This window comes from Mastomys coucha, unplaced genomic scaffold (genome assembly GCF_008632895.1).
Source record: "Mastomys coucha isolate ucsf_1 unplaced genomic scaffold, UCSF_Mcou_1 pScaffold17, whole genome shotgun sequence".
Classification (NCBI taxonomy): Eukaryota; Metazoa; Chordata; class Mammalia; order Rodentia; family Muridae; genus Mastomys; species Mastomys coucha.
Genome location: NW_022196899.1, coordinates 29,046,835 through 29,061,480, shown reverse-complemented (window position 1 = coordinate 29,061,480; position 14,646 = coordinate 29,046,835). Strand labels below are relative to the sequence as shown.

The following is a 14,646-nucleotide window of genomic DNA, read 5'->3' as shown; positions in this document are numbered from 1 at the left end:
GGGCTGAGGATGGGCTGAGAATGGGCTCTGAGGATGGGCTGAGAATGGGCTGAGGATGGGCTGAGAATGGGCTGAGAATGGGCTGAGTTGCTGGTGTTTTTATTTAAGACAAGTAAAAAAATAAACTGGCATGATTTGCCTTGTAGGATTAACAAAATGCAAAGGATCAGGATGATGCTTCTCAAGGTATCAACTACAGCTAGTTGAATAAGAGTTGTTCTAGACAGACTGAGATGTCTAGAACGTCTGAGAGGCTGCCAGCCATACTCGTGATAGAGGAGGTGAAGGAGGTGAGGGAGGTGAGTGTGTCCTTGTGGAGAATCCATAGCAAGTTGGGGCCCTGTCCTCTTGGCATCTCCTGCCTGCTAACAGGGGTTGACTTTTCCTGGAAGTTTGATGTCCTTGTTTTTTACAATAGTGCTTTCCTGGTTGTCAAAGACTAGAGTGACTAGGGAGATGTGAGCCGCTATGTTTAAGCAGTGCTACTGAAAATGTTCTTATAAGGAACACCCTCCAGCTGTACTCTGACTATAGCTCTTGATGGCATAAGGGAAGGAAATGCCGGCCAAACAAGCTGTGTGCACCGTAGCAGGAACCATTTGTGTGGGGTTAAAAACATGTCATCAATATTCAATGGTTCCCCTATATGGCATGTGACAGCTCCTGAAGTGACTGTGTGTGGCACTCTATGCATGTGGGTGGTATTCTTTTTCCTTCTCACACAAGTATGTATATGTCATTTGTTGTCTTCTCCTTTTGTTATGCTCTTAACCATCTCTCTAAATTTAAAGAGAAGGAACCAGACATGAAACAACATTTATTCTCCCTTAGTCAAGTACTGCATTTTCTAAGTCCATTTTGAGTTCAGCTCAAGTGATGCAAAATTAGAGAAATTTTTGCCTACAATCCCAAATTCAAAATCTTGTCACAAAATTTCCTGTTCCTTTATTGTTTCATTATCGTACGTGGGAGGCAGAGTTATATATTTTAAATGTATCTCTTTTGAATTTTACCTCCCAGGTGCAGGCAGCAGTTTTCACATGGTTAAAAAAAAGAAGAAGAAAAGAAAAAGAAAAAAGAAAGAAAGGAAGGAAGGAAGAAAAAGAAAAAAAACCAACAACACGACCTCTCGCATTTTGTCCTGCCCCAACAACTGTGTGATTTTGTCTCCTTTCCATCCCGAGTGAAACTCTTGGTGCTGGGGCATACAATGGGACTCTCTTTAGCAACTAAGATGAGGGCGAAAGTCACAGGAGCAAACTGTAGACCCAAGGGCACATATGGTTTACGGCTGAGAAACTTACAGTAGTTCTTTAGACAGGAAAAGACGTTGACTCTGCAAGCTGAAGCTGGTCCCAGCAATAACTCACGCAGTGGCGTTTACTTGGCTGCACACCAAAGGTCTTGCTGAACTGCTAATACATAGAGTTGATGTTGATGGAAGAATGAATTACAACTGCAGCTCACAGTGACATTGTTTGAGTTTTCCACTATTTAGAGTGACCCCTCCACCCCAAACTCTCTCAAAGCTCTACGTTTCAACTTTCTCCTGTGACTTTGAAACTGATGTAGAGCTTTGTTATTGTTGTTGTTGTTGTTTTTGTTTGTTTGTTTAACATATCCCAAACAACTTTAGCTGTAGTTGTAGTATGTCTTCCGTACGGCAGAGCAGGTGCTGAAAATGTGCTGCGAGAGTCTGTCTCCTGATGTAACTGAGCTACAAGAAGACCTAGTAGAACCTTTGTGCGCTGAGAAGCAAGTGAGCTGCAGTGTGCGGCCTGCGGGTCACTACTGGCTGAGGGTGAATTATGAAGGCACCGATAGAGGAGCATAGGACTGCGATGCTCTCGGTGGCACATGGTGTCAGGCAACTGGAAGGTGAACTTCTTTGTAAATGCTCCTTTCCAGTCTTTTCATTCTCCTCCTAAATTAAGAATATTCATTGGCCTTCAATCATTTTGTAGCTAAAGTTTAACCTTTATTTAGAATCTATCTAGACTCTTCACAGTACGAATGAATGAATAAATGAATGAATACATGGGGTTGTTTGTGGAGGAGAAAATTTGTCATGTTGGGCTTAAGATGAGACATAGAACATTTTTTCCTTCCAAGTCTTGTATATTTTTCCTTATACACCCTCTGGTAGGTAGGTGACAGGTAGCTGGAACCATGCAGCAGTGAGGACAGACGTGAGGGCAGGGCTTGGAAAACCCACTGTGGTACAAGGCCCTCCCTGACTTGCAGCCCAGCTTGGGTTTGGCCAGTCAAACACTAATACTACTGGTTCCTGGCATCACCCTTCTCCAGTGAGGACGGCTGTAAGTCCTTTTCTGTGGATGAGGTTAAGCTGAATTCAAGGGATGGCTGTCAAGGATGAAAGATGTTCAACAGAGAGACCATGGTGCCTATAAAGTTAGTCAACAAGGGACATGTAAAAATTCCTCTGGAGACCAACAAGAGCTCTGCTGAGGGTAAAAGCATGGCTTTTTGGTGGCCCAGTTTCCACGGTTTCTTTAATTAATTAATTTATTTATTTTAATGTGTTTGGGAGAGAGAGCAGAGAAAATCAATTACTGTCTACAATAAGCCTGTGGTAAGGAATAGTGGTGTGGTGTTAGTGGCCACTACAGATTTGTCTCCCAATGTCACTTGATTCTTTTGAATTTTATAGGAAAAAAAACCCTTCATATGCTATGGAGTTCAAATTAAGATTTTTCTTTCAAAATTATGTGTAACTCAGCCCAATTTTGAAACCGCAATAAGTAAAACTAAGGTTTTCATTTTCAAGGATATAACAATGTATATTTAATTTTGATTTTTAAAAGAAATGTGCAAGTATAAAACTTGTTCCAGAGATTTGGCTCTTATCTAGGAGGCAGGTGCACCGAAGACCAGGAATGTACAAATAAATAGTAATAGTATAACACGGATTTCAGATTTTCTGAGTGTCACATTAACAATGTGAAGTTTTCCACTGACTGATATTTGAATGTCACACCCCCAGCAAACCTGTAATTAAAGTTATTTTGGCATTTTCAAATCAAATCCCTGCTTTTGGGGGGTGGGCGGGTTATAATTCCACTTTCAAAATGTGCTTCCAGATAAAATTTGACATGAAATACAAAGTCTTATCCGGGCGACAATTCCCCTCCACCTTCCACCGTGAAGCTGAAGTGAAGTGGTTTAAGTCGCAGCAGCACGTTTAAGGTGGATGTGGCCAGCCTTGCTTGTTCGCAGAACAATTGATGATACAACAGTCATTGGTCATTGTAATACCAAAGAGGCCGTTCTAGGGACAGCAGCAGCAACATGTTCTCCCTCTCCCACTAAGAAGGATATGAACTGGTTGGTACTCTTCTTTGAGAGAAGCAATACTTACCTGGTGATAGTGGCACACTCTAAAAAGTGTCGGAATAAAAGAGGGCATCAAAACCAGAAAGCAAAGCACCCAGCCTCCCCCTGGGCCGCCAGCTACCTCTCTTTTTGTGTGCTGTCTTGTCCTTTGACTCTTCTGGACACATTGAGTGGAATTCTATCGGTTTTCTTTGTCAATCACATATGCACCTATGCATGCTTCTGTGTCTGTTAACAGGAAGGGACAATGCACCACCAGGATCATTTTCTGCCTCCCTCCCCCTCCCCCTCAGTGTTGCCTCTGACTAGGATGGGGTTGTTGGTGGGGGGATGCTCTAGATGGTTCTTAAAGAGGTAGCTAAATTCTCCACTGGCATTTAGAAAGTAAATGGAGAATGTTGGGGGGGGGGGAGGTGTATCTTATGCAGGGGGAGGGGTCATGGAAAGGCCATTCAGTTCTTGCCGGGAAGGTCACAGGGGCAATGGGAGGGATCACGGAAGAATGACATCCTTTAGGATTGGGGCACACTCAAGTAGAGGAAAATGTCAGTATAATCTTTCTTGTGTAACACATTCTAGAAAATGTCTCCCAAGGTACCATAACCAGTCTAGGGCCGTGTACAATCATTTATTAATTTCACAGTGGTCTTTCCTGCCACTCTAGATCACTTTACACTCCTAAGACATTTCCTTTAAGGTTCACTCTTACTACTAATCCCTTTCTCTCTCTCTCCTCCTCAAATGTACATGCAACTTAATTTAAGAAATAACAGCAGTCAAACCTTAAATAACCTAGAGGTTTTAAGGCTCTGATGGTGTCACCACAACATGTAAACATGGAAGGAAAAGAGCTGTGTCAGGTACCACCATTGAGCTAAACACCGTATTTCATGATAAGCATTTATAGCAAATTAGAGGGTTCCCATTTCCCAGTCAGCTGGCCATAAGATGTTGGGAAGTGGTTTGGTTGTGTTTTGTTTCTTCTTCTTTAACACGGGGCCCTTAAGAATTTGTAGCGATGTATTTTTAATACTGTCAGTAAACAGCTTCCTCAGGACACAGAGGGGCAATAATGGGAGCTGTTAACACGGGGCTAGCAAAGGTTAATCAGAAGCTGCCCACTAATGACCTCTACAGCCCTCAGTTTAAACCCAACAGCACTTGTAAAGACCAATCAGGTGAATAATTTCCTGTCTGAGGTAGCCTTTATGGTTCAGAATAAAAGCAGAGTTGATTTTGAATAGAAAGGCCCCTAGCAGGGGTGGAGGTTATTATTATTAAGCTGATCTAAACACCTGGGTTTCCCACTGGACCCTATTACAATTCCTCCATTATGTCTAAATATTTCAACCATTTCTGTGGCACTGTGGATTAGCACATTACCAAGGTAGGTGAGAACTGGGAGACAGGAAAGTTGAGGAGTGGCAAAGACCGTCCCCCACTCCCACCTCCCCATCCTCAAGGTGATGACATCAGTACAGAGGCTGCCTAGGATAGGAATGAAGAGTTCCAAGGGTCAGAGCTACCTCTCTGTAGCTCCCTGATTCCATCCTACCTCACTAAAGACTTCAGACTAAGAAAACTTATACTATTTTAAAGACCCCTAGAGGAGACGATTCCATGGCTTGCCTTGGTAACTCGCTTCACTGTGAGTCAGCAGTCGGGTCCCCAGATAAAAAACTAGAGGAATTTCTTCTGTGCGTTCGATCCCATTTTCCCTGCCCTTTTTGGGTGGCTGTATTTTGCTGATCCTTCCACATTTTATTATATGCTTGGTTAAACATTACTCTGGGTCCAATAAAATTGCTTAAGTCTTTGAAGATTTTATTTCCACCTCCAGTTTGCAGATCTGAACATATTGGGGTGAGGTGCATGGACAAAGGCTCGTATTGGGAAACAATGATATATTTAGACTCACTGAAGGGGCAGGATTTAAAAGCAGCAATAAGCTTTGCAGATTCCAACTTGGAAGCTGCAATTTGGGTGGCCTTTGGGGAAGTGGCTCAGTTAGTGCTCAGTGCTTCCATTAACCCTGCTAGCATGCTCACTTCCTATCACATTGTATTAGGTGTAAATTGTCCTTTCTAATAATTGTATTATAAGACATAAGTCCAACAAACAAAACAAAACAAAACAGAGCAAAGCAAAACAAAACAAAACTGCAACTTTTGCCTTAAGGGAAACGAGAGAGTTTGTTCTTGAGCCAAATTTGAATGGCTATGGTCTGGGAATAAAGATCTGGGTTTCCCCAAATTCTGTGTGCCAACATGGAAAGAGTTCCATGAAGTCTTACAATTTTACAGAACAAAGAAAGTCATAAGCGGTGAAGGCAAGTTTAAAACACATTGTTTGGTACATCAGATTGTTGTCACAGTAAGAGAGCAGAGGCTTTTTCTACAGGCCTTAGATGTTATCTGATGACATTCTTAGCTTTGGGGTTGGTGGAATCTAGTGATATGCTAACATAGTCAGCTCCCGAAGGGTTTTATCTGTTAGTCACTGGGTGTAAATTCTGACACAGGTGGGCAAGGAATGCCCGCCCATTCAAGGGTCTAAAGCTAGCCCACATAAGGTAGTTAGGGTCTGGACCTTCAACATGTCGATGTTTCTGAACAGGAGCTCGCATCCACAGCCCCATAAAGAGCAGAGAGCACAGTAGAAGGGTCACGAGGGAAGAGGATATAGTGGGGTCTCACAGTTACTTCCTGTGACAACTTGAGCTCTCCAAACTTGCCACATAGCACAGCCTAGCCTTGAACTTCTGATTCTTCCTTCAATCCCCAAGTGCTAGCATTAAGGTCAATGTTCTATAAGCAGTGTTCCTTCCTGGATGGCCGAAGGGAGGGCATGGTCACTTCTGTGCCTGACAGGCACTGTACATGTGAGTTTGGGTCCCTTTCTTCTTGTTGGAATCTTGAATTGAGCACAGAGACTTGGTTAAGCATCCTTGGGAGGCACTCAGATTTAGTACTGGGGATCACCTGTTAGCATACATAACACATTAACTTTATATCAACTTAAGCAAGAGAGGGAGAGTGTTTGCGTTGGAGCTTGGTCACAGTGCGCTTTCACTTTTCCTATCTTTACCACCATAGGAAAGGAGCCAATCACCCCCGAGCTCCATAGGAAAGGAGCCAATCAGCCCTGAGCTCCATAGGAAAGGAGCCAGTCACCCCCGAGCTCCATAGGAAAGGAGCCAATCAGCCCTGAGCTCCATAGGAAAGGAGCCAATCACCCCCGAGCTCCATAGGAAAGGAGCCAATCAGCCCCGAGCTCCAGCTGCACTCTGTTAGAGGATCATGGCGGGAGGATTTGGAACATGCCAAACGAGACCCATATGCTTTGCCAAAGCTGGCAGCTGAGGTTGAAAGTTGGAAGAATGTTGACTGCCACTTTTTATCAAAGGCAATAGGAGTGCGGCGGTGGGTGTGGTCTCCAGGAACAGAGGCAATATCCATGATGCTAAGCATCACTTAGAAGTCAGTAAGCCTTGCTTGAAAATGACCACACTGATTTCCAGCCTTGCGTTTCTTCCGGAGCTGCCTAGGACACAGGCTTAGAGGAAACCACCTCTCCCTGGGCTACACCCAGTTCCAGGCTGCATCTGGATTCAGTCCCGCCATGCCCGGAGCCCTATGACTCAAACATCTCTGTCCTTAACAATTTCTTTATCCTACAGGGCCAATTTATCTTCTGTGGGACCAAATAGCTGCTGATCTAATAATTATTCTGTCTTAATTTATCTATAAATCATAAGATGCATTCCCTTGGATGATACTAATATGAGGCAATGAGAAGTGAGGGTGGAAGAAAGACAGAGAGAGAGAGAGAGAGAGAGAGAGAGAGACAGAGAGAGAGACAGAGAGAGACAGAGAGAGACAGAGAGAGACAGAGAGAGACAGAGAGAGACAGAGAGAGACAGAGACAGAGAGACAGAGACAGAGAGAGAGACAGAGACAGAGAGAGAGAAAGAGAGAGATGCTTTGCAAAAGCTTCCTAAAGAAATCATGTCCATCCAGCCTGCCTCTGGTTCCACCTCCACCTTAGACACACAGACCTACAAATTTACAGTGGGGTAGTCTCTGGCTGGCTAGCAAGAACGGGAAAGTTTTATGGGGTCAGGGTTGGGTGCTGATAGCTGGACCTGAGGCTGTCAGACTCTTTCTACATTTCAGTGAATGCCCTGGCCTCACACTGCCTGGCCTATGACAGCTAATATTTGTTCTCTTTGGTTGAAGCCCCAGACTCTGTGACAAAAAAATATGCAAAATCAAGGAGAAAAGTGGAACTATGTGAACTTCAAAAATATCCTATGCTGTCTTGTTTAATTTCTATTGGCTTTATAGTAGCAGAAAAAGAATAGAGTTGAATGTTTACTTGAACTGTAGAGCAGAGGGTCCATCCCAGATCCTGAGGATGCTGCTGGTTCCTGTGGCATGCTGCTTCTGTATGTGCATCTTTATCACTTGTCAGAGGACTGACTTACAGCAGAACATCATCCATGTGCCAGATTCCTTAAGTGGTTTTAGGTACCTGATGTGTGGTAGGCACTGTCGTAGAAACCATTGGTTCTGAGATGAATAAGACAGCTCTGCCATCAAGTTTCATATACTCTGGCAAAGTACACAGATATATAGATGAATAACAAAATGAACAATTGCAGGGTAATACTGAAACAGGTGCTGTGTCAGAGAGACCAGCTATGGCAGGGATGCAGATGTGACTCGGGGACTTTCTGTCTGGCGAGTGTATGTATTCACTGAGTCATTCCTCCATATGCATAGATGATCAGATCTGTGAGGCAAGAGCTTTTCCCTAGTGACGGGACCTCATGATGGAAACCTCAGGTGGAGTCTTATGTATCCCTAGCTCGCCTGGAACTCACGATTGCTAAGATCACGGTTGACCTTGATCTTCCAATTACCTGACTCTGCTTCCCAAGTGCCGAGGTCACAGGCCTGAGTCACCCGGGGAGTCCACATTGATGATATCACAGATCCTCCTAACTTCTGAGTGGAAGCACTCTCCATTTCATAGGGGACTGGTCTATGTTCTTGCACGAATAGAATGCACAGTTGACTAGGGTCTTGTGTACTGCACTTGGCCCCTGAGACTTCTCACCGTGCTTCAACTTTCACCCTTTTAAACCTCCTAGTAGCCTGGGAGGATCTCAGAGGGCTCTGCCACTCCATTTGAAAACAAGGAACATGAAGCCACAGTGCTTATATGTCACCACTACTAACTAGTCCAAGGTGAGCTAGCTTGGACTTGCGATGGCCTCCTTGTAGCTCTGCCTTCATCCCAGCAGAGTAAATGGACAATCTGCAGAGGTGTAAACACTGGGACCCTGTCCCCCATTACCACCAAATCTACAGAACATCTCCTGCCATACAGTGAGGCAGGCTGGGATATAAGAGATGTCTGATGCATTTGTTCTGGGTCTAGAAGGGATGTAAAGTACCACTCTCATATCCTAGCTCAGAAGTTGTTCAACAGAAGAGTGGGATTAGCCCTACCAACCCAATGCGCATGCAGACAGCAGTGATCTGAAAAATGTATTTCAAGGGAGAAATCGGAGGCAAGGACCTTGTAGCTATCTCATGATGAGACCTGACACAGCAGTGTGCCCACACGGCCCAGCTTACTAGCCGATGGACAGAGGTGAAGCACTGTGAAACTGTGGTGTGAATGGAGACTCCTGTGTACTGAAGGTCAACAGCAGAAGTCTGTGGGCGAGCCCTCGTCTTATCTCCGTGGCTGTGTTCCATCCCGAGAAGCCTTCTGGTCTCACCTCCAGTGGCGGTGTCCCGAGAAGCCTTTAACAGAAGCTGCCTTGGCCTTGTCATTTGCTTTCTTCCAGAGACAGAAGCCTGCCTTCAGTACTCTGCTGAGGAATTCTGAATCCATCATTCTCTGTGAACAAAAAGACCCTTCATGCGAGCTGAACTATGTCTAGGCCTCTGCATCTTGAGAAAACATGACCCTGCTCTGTTCTTGAGAATGTGATAGATACATTGTTTACTATTTCTCTTTCTGAGGAATATATAAAGAGAAGAAATGTACAAGTGCCAACTTAACTGGTCTCTCATGGTAACCCGAGGTTAGACAGAGGCTGTCGTGCAAGCATTTCACAGATAAGGAAAACAATGCATCTATGGGAAGGCTCTCAAAGAAACAAACCCTCTCAGAAAGGCAAATGAGAGGCAAATAAGTTAAAAAAATATGTAATCTATCACATGCCCTGAAAGGAAGAGGAAATGGTAAATACGAGAAATAGGAAACTCTATGAACTGAATTATTTCCTAGGAATGTGGCCGTGTCCTTCCATTCCTCCTCCACACACACCCCTCCACACACAGCCCTCCACTGTCCCCCTTCCATTCCCCTTCCACATTCAGCCCTTCCACTCCCCCTCCACACTCCTCTCTCCACACACACCCCCTCCACTCCCCCTCCACACATACCCCTTCTTCTTTCCACTCCCTCCTCCACACACACCCTGTGAGGGGCACAGAGTTTATCTTCCGGCGTCTTTCCTCAGACTCCACCCACCTTGCTTTTGGAGACAGGGTCTTCGACTGGCCAGCCTGTGGGATCCACTGTCTCTGTCTTCCTCGCAGGCCTGGCATTCTAAGTGCATACACCACAGCCTGGTTTTCCCTGTGGGTTCTGAGAACCACGCTCCAGTCCTCAGGGTTTCTGGGTAAGAGCTGCCTTCCCAGCCCTCCATTCTCTGATGATGTTGCCCTGAAGGAATAACTGCCCAGCTTGTTGACCACTCTTCCCTGACTGGGTGGGCACAGCTCTGCTGACAGTTTTGCATCTTCTGCATGTTCCTGCACTGCCCCCATCACATTGCATCACTCTTATTAAGTCTTCTGCATTGGAATACTGCCGGGAATGAGCCCACTGAGGGAGCTCACCATGCTATACTGAGTTGCCTGCACAAAGCAGGCGCTCAGTAAACAGTGGCACTAATGACTGAGTGGCTTAAGAATCTTTGCATCTTAAACCCTGTTTGACAGATTAGGCCTCATAGTCTTTGTTCTACTGAGTGTCACATGCATATCATTTTATTACTTACTCTGAGACTTTTTAAAGTAAAATTTATTCAACTTGGTGTTATCCAGATATATTTGCTTCTGATGGTGAAATCATGTCCAGTAGCAGAGAAAATATGCCTTAAAAGTTGCGAAAGAATATGAGCTTGCTAGTCCCAGTGTGTGATGAACTGCACACAACATCAGTTTGAAAGGAGATGGACTAATGTGAAAGATTTGAAAGCTCTTGCAGTGACAGCTTGGAGGACTCACTGGAGCTGACTGGAGGGTAGTAATGAGGGACTGACCTTGCTTTTCCATTCTTCCACCTATGAGAGAAAGCTCCTGCTGCCAGCACTGACCTACTGTGTGGTCATGGAGGGTCAGAGGAGCTCAAGTACACAACTCTTCCAGTTCTGAGGGGATAAGAAAGCTGTTGGGTGTGTCCTCCTGGGGTTGTGACGACAGTGGAGCAAGGACAGACACCCCACACCCACACCTTTCCCCTGCACTGGGCCCAAGTATCTAGTCGGGTCTGTCTTGCTGGCCTCCTTGGGAATCTGAAGATGAGCTGACATCTCTGCAGCTATCTAAAGGCGTGAAGAGCTCGAAGGCCTGGAGAAGACAAGTGATTTCTGGATGGACACTGGGAGTTGGGACTCCTGCCCTCCAGCTTAAGGTTTTCCCTATTCCTGCTAGTGAAGAATGCGTGGGGAATCTAGCCTCACTCTGCAGGGGGAGGGTGGCTTGGTCCTTTCTTGGTAGAACTGCCAGAGGAGCTGTGGAGAACACCAGGCCTTTCTTCCTCCACAAAACACACACACACACACACACACACACACACACACACAGGTAGCCCCGCCCCACTCCATTAACAGCTCCCCTCCAGTTCTTAGAGTGTCTATCTTTATTTCACAGCTTTACTGGAAGCTGGCAAGCACCTCCAACGCATACATTTCTCTGGTAGGGTTGGTCTTTCCAGTGTTGCTGGCCCGGATTCCCTTTGGAACTCTTATTTTTGACCCAGGTTCATATGCTTTGTAAAAAGTATAACTTCCCCCGTGCTGCATACTCTCCAGTTGTCAAAACCCTTCTGGAAAACAGGCAAGGAGGGAGGTATGCCTGCTTCCCACGCCCACTCCTGAACTCCTGCCTCCCTCTCTGAGCTTCATTTATAGTTCTGCTCCCTAAGCTGCGCTGGGTTAGTTCATTTTCCTGTCTTACAAATCTGTAAGTTTGTCTTTCTTGTTTTGCTAAATACACTTTTTTAAAAACTCGCTCACAGAGATCCAGGTTGAAAAGAATGCTTGTATTTCAAAAAAGTACTTAATTCTTAATTTATCAAATGGGTGTTTGGAGCTTTGTTTGGGAGAAGGGTAGAAGCCAAGGTCATTCAAACTCTTGATCCTCCCCTCTAAATTTCTGTTGAGATTGCTTGGTAGAATGAATTTGAGGAAAGTAGGGAATGGGAGAGGGGAGACAGGAAGCAAGGAGGGGAAGGAGAGAGACACAGTGTGTTTCTAGAAGTTCAAACACAGAGCTTTATAAACATCAACACTTTTTAAATGTGAATTGTTTTTGTTTTTTCTTTTTTCTCATTTTCTTTTCAAAGCAGAGACCAAGCCAAGCTTCTCATGAGACCCTCTGAAAATAGAGAATTTCTGTTCACTGCAGCAGTAAAAAACAAAAACAAAAACAAACAAAATGCCTGCAGGTAAAAATTCTTGCTGTGTGTAACCTGATTTGAGGCAGGGGTCTTTGTTTTCACTGGGTGCTTGTGTTTTGTTTTTGTAAACATACAGTCTTGATGCCATATTAGATAAAGTCTGTGTATATTGATGTGATTGTGCCAGTTGAAATAGAAAAACAAAACCAAACAAAAACAGAAAAAGTACGTCATTTAGAATTCTCTTACCCTCCGCCTGGTTGAAAAAAATTTGTATAGGTGCCTTATTAAGGGAAGGATGCTGGTTCAAAAACTGTTGGAAAGAAACTGGCCAGCTCCCTCTCTCTGCACAGGTTCACAGCTCACTTAGGAATTGAAGTTTAGGACAAACACCTAATTTTGACCAAAGGGACTTGGTTCATTAAAAAAAAAAAAAAAAAAAAAATCCCCCTGCTCTCTCTTGTGTTCAGATCTGCAAGGTTGTTTAATTGAAGTTCTGTTTTGTGGGCGCAGATGCACGAGGAGGTTGAATCATCGTCAGCCTCATTTGGTGTTTTGATGCTGTGTGTTCCTCATTATTATTCCCAGAATGTCCACTGGACCTTATGCTCCTCCTCAGGAAAACTCAGAAGCATTGAGCAGTCAAAGAGTCCTTTCTTCTCCTCCCGCCCCCTCGCCCCCATCTTCGTTGAAACTTTGCCAGTATCAGATCTCACTTTGTCTGTGGTGCATTAAAATGAAGTGCCTCCCTCCCTGCAGGTCCCCCAGCCTCCGCTCCCCTCTCCAACCCCATAGTTTCTTCCTAAGTGGGTAGCTTCTTTTGCTTGCTGTGGATGAACTTTTACCCCCCACCCCCCAGCCTGGCTCCTTAGTGCTGGTTTTGGATTGGGGGGTTGTGAAGGGAGAGCAGGACCTGGTCTGAGTGCGGCAGGAGCAGCTGTGGCCACTTACAAGCTAAAGCGCCCTCCCTCCCCTCCCCCCAGACTAAGGGCGCTTTGCAGAATCCCTTCCTGCACTGGGTCACTGCAGAAACCCCGACCGCTAGGGCTCAGCGTATTATTGTTGTTACAATTATTGGGTTGTTGTTTCCTTCTGATAACAAGATCTTCGGAGCTGGGGCCCCGAGAGTGAATTATGTTTTTGTAAGGTGAGCTGCCTTTCCAGAAGCGGGGCTTTCTGCCTAGCTCTCAGCCTGTCCTCCGCCCACCTCCGTCCTTACCCCCTTGAAGGCCACTCAGGAGGTTGTACATGTGGAACTTTTGTGTGGTTCCGCAGCCTTTTATTATCCTGTGGGCCTCATCCTCGGGTGCTTAGAGCTAGTGATGAAAACGGTTTTCTTGCACACCAGCTTGCTTTCTCAAGGTTTGCATATGCCTCTGGCAATCTCAGGACTGAAGGGTTCCTCTGTCTTTCTTCTCCTTTTGGCGAACGTGAGTGCTATAGTCCACAGAACAATTACTTCATGGTTTTTAGGAAGAATGGGACAGGGATGAAGAGAATGGGCAAATACTTGTTTTTTAAATGGCATCAAGAAAGCCTAGATAATTAGGGAAAATACTTTTATGGTTGAAAAAAAACCTTGTATTTTGAGGGTCCGGGAAATATCCAAATAAGCGACATCGATGTCTAATTTGAAGTTTTGATATGCAAGTCTTAATTTTTACTTCTTTTTAAAACCAAAGTTCACCTCTTCCTGACTACTCTCGTGATTTTTATACAAACTGCACAGTACCTACCTACCCCTTTGTATTTAAATAGCATGTTTGTTATATGGACTTAGCTTTGGATCATAATTTATTCGCTAGAAACCAAAGCTACAAAAATATTGCTACCATAAATGATAAAAGTGGTTGCTCTCAAAAAAGAACATCATCGTGGTAAAATGTAAACACATGGAAACACTGTTGTAGCCTCGGGACTGCAGCACTGTCCTGCAGAAGAGGAAGAGCACAGAGGTGCTCTCCTTATGTGTGCAGAGAAACTGAAGGACAATTCTTAAATCAGTAGTGCTTATTGTGTGCTGCTGGCTCCTCCCCACCTCTTGCATCAATCCCACGGAGCTGTGTGGTGACGGTTAAGATGACAGTGGTCCCAAGTCTACCACGGGCATGACTACCGGTACAAGGTCCTAGAATGTCTATTTCAGGGTTTGGCAGGGTATATGAAATATTTCTAGCAAATGAAAGAAACAGCTGTTCTCTTCGTCTAGAGAAGAAGAGTCTTACAGCAGAGTCCAAGTTCCAATGTAAGAAGTGTAAGAGAAAACGAGTTCCAAGGTCTACATGGCAGTGATGAAAACCCAAGATGGTAGGAGACGAAATGCATATGAGTTTCTGTGACTTGCATGAGGGTCTGGTAGCAGAGAGCAGTTGTTAGAACCAAATTAGAGTTGAAAGGAAGAACCTGCCTCCTTAGCCCATTGGCAGGAGCCAGTCTGCATGCTTAGCTCACCTGTAGGAGCCAGACTGCATGCTCAGCTCACCTGCAGCCTCTACTCCCAGCATATGCCTTACCTCTCCACCCTGCCTCCACCCTGCCCCCACCCTACCTCCACCCACCACCCTGTCACCACCCTCCAGCCTGCAC

At 45.0% G+C, this 14,646-nt stretch overlaps 1 pseudogene; it reads right to left on the bottom strand.

The window, feature by feature from the left end:
* The window catches only part of LOC116094899, a 12,648-nt pseudogene extending 5,836 nt beyond the window's left edge, over positions 1-6,812 (bottom strand).
* Between the last annotated feature and the right edge of the window lie 7,834 nt (positions 6,813-14,646).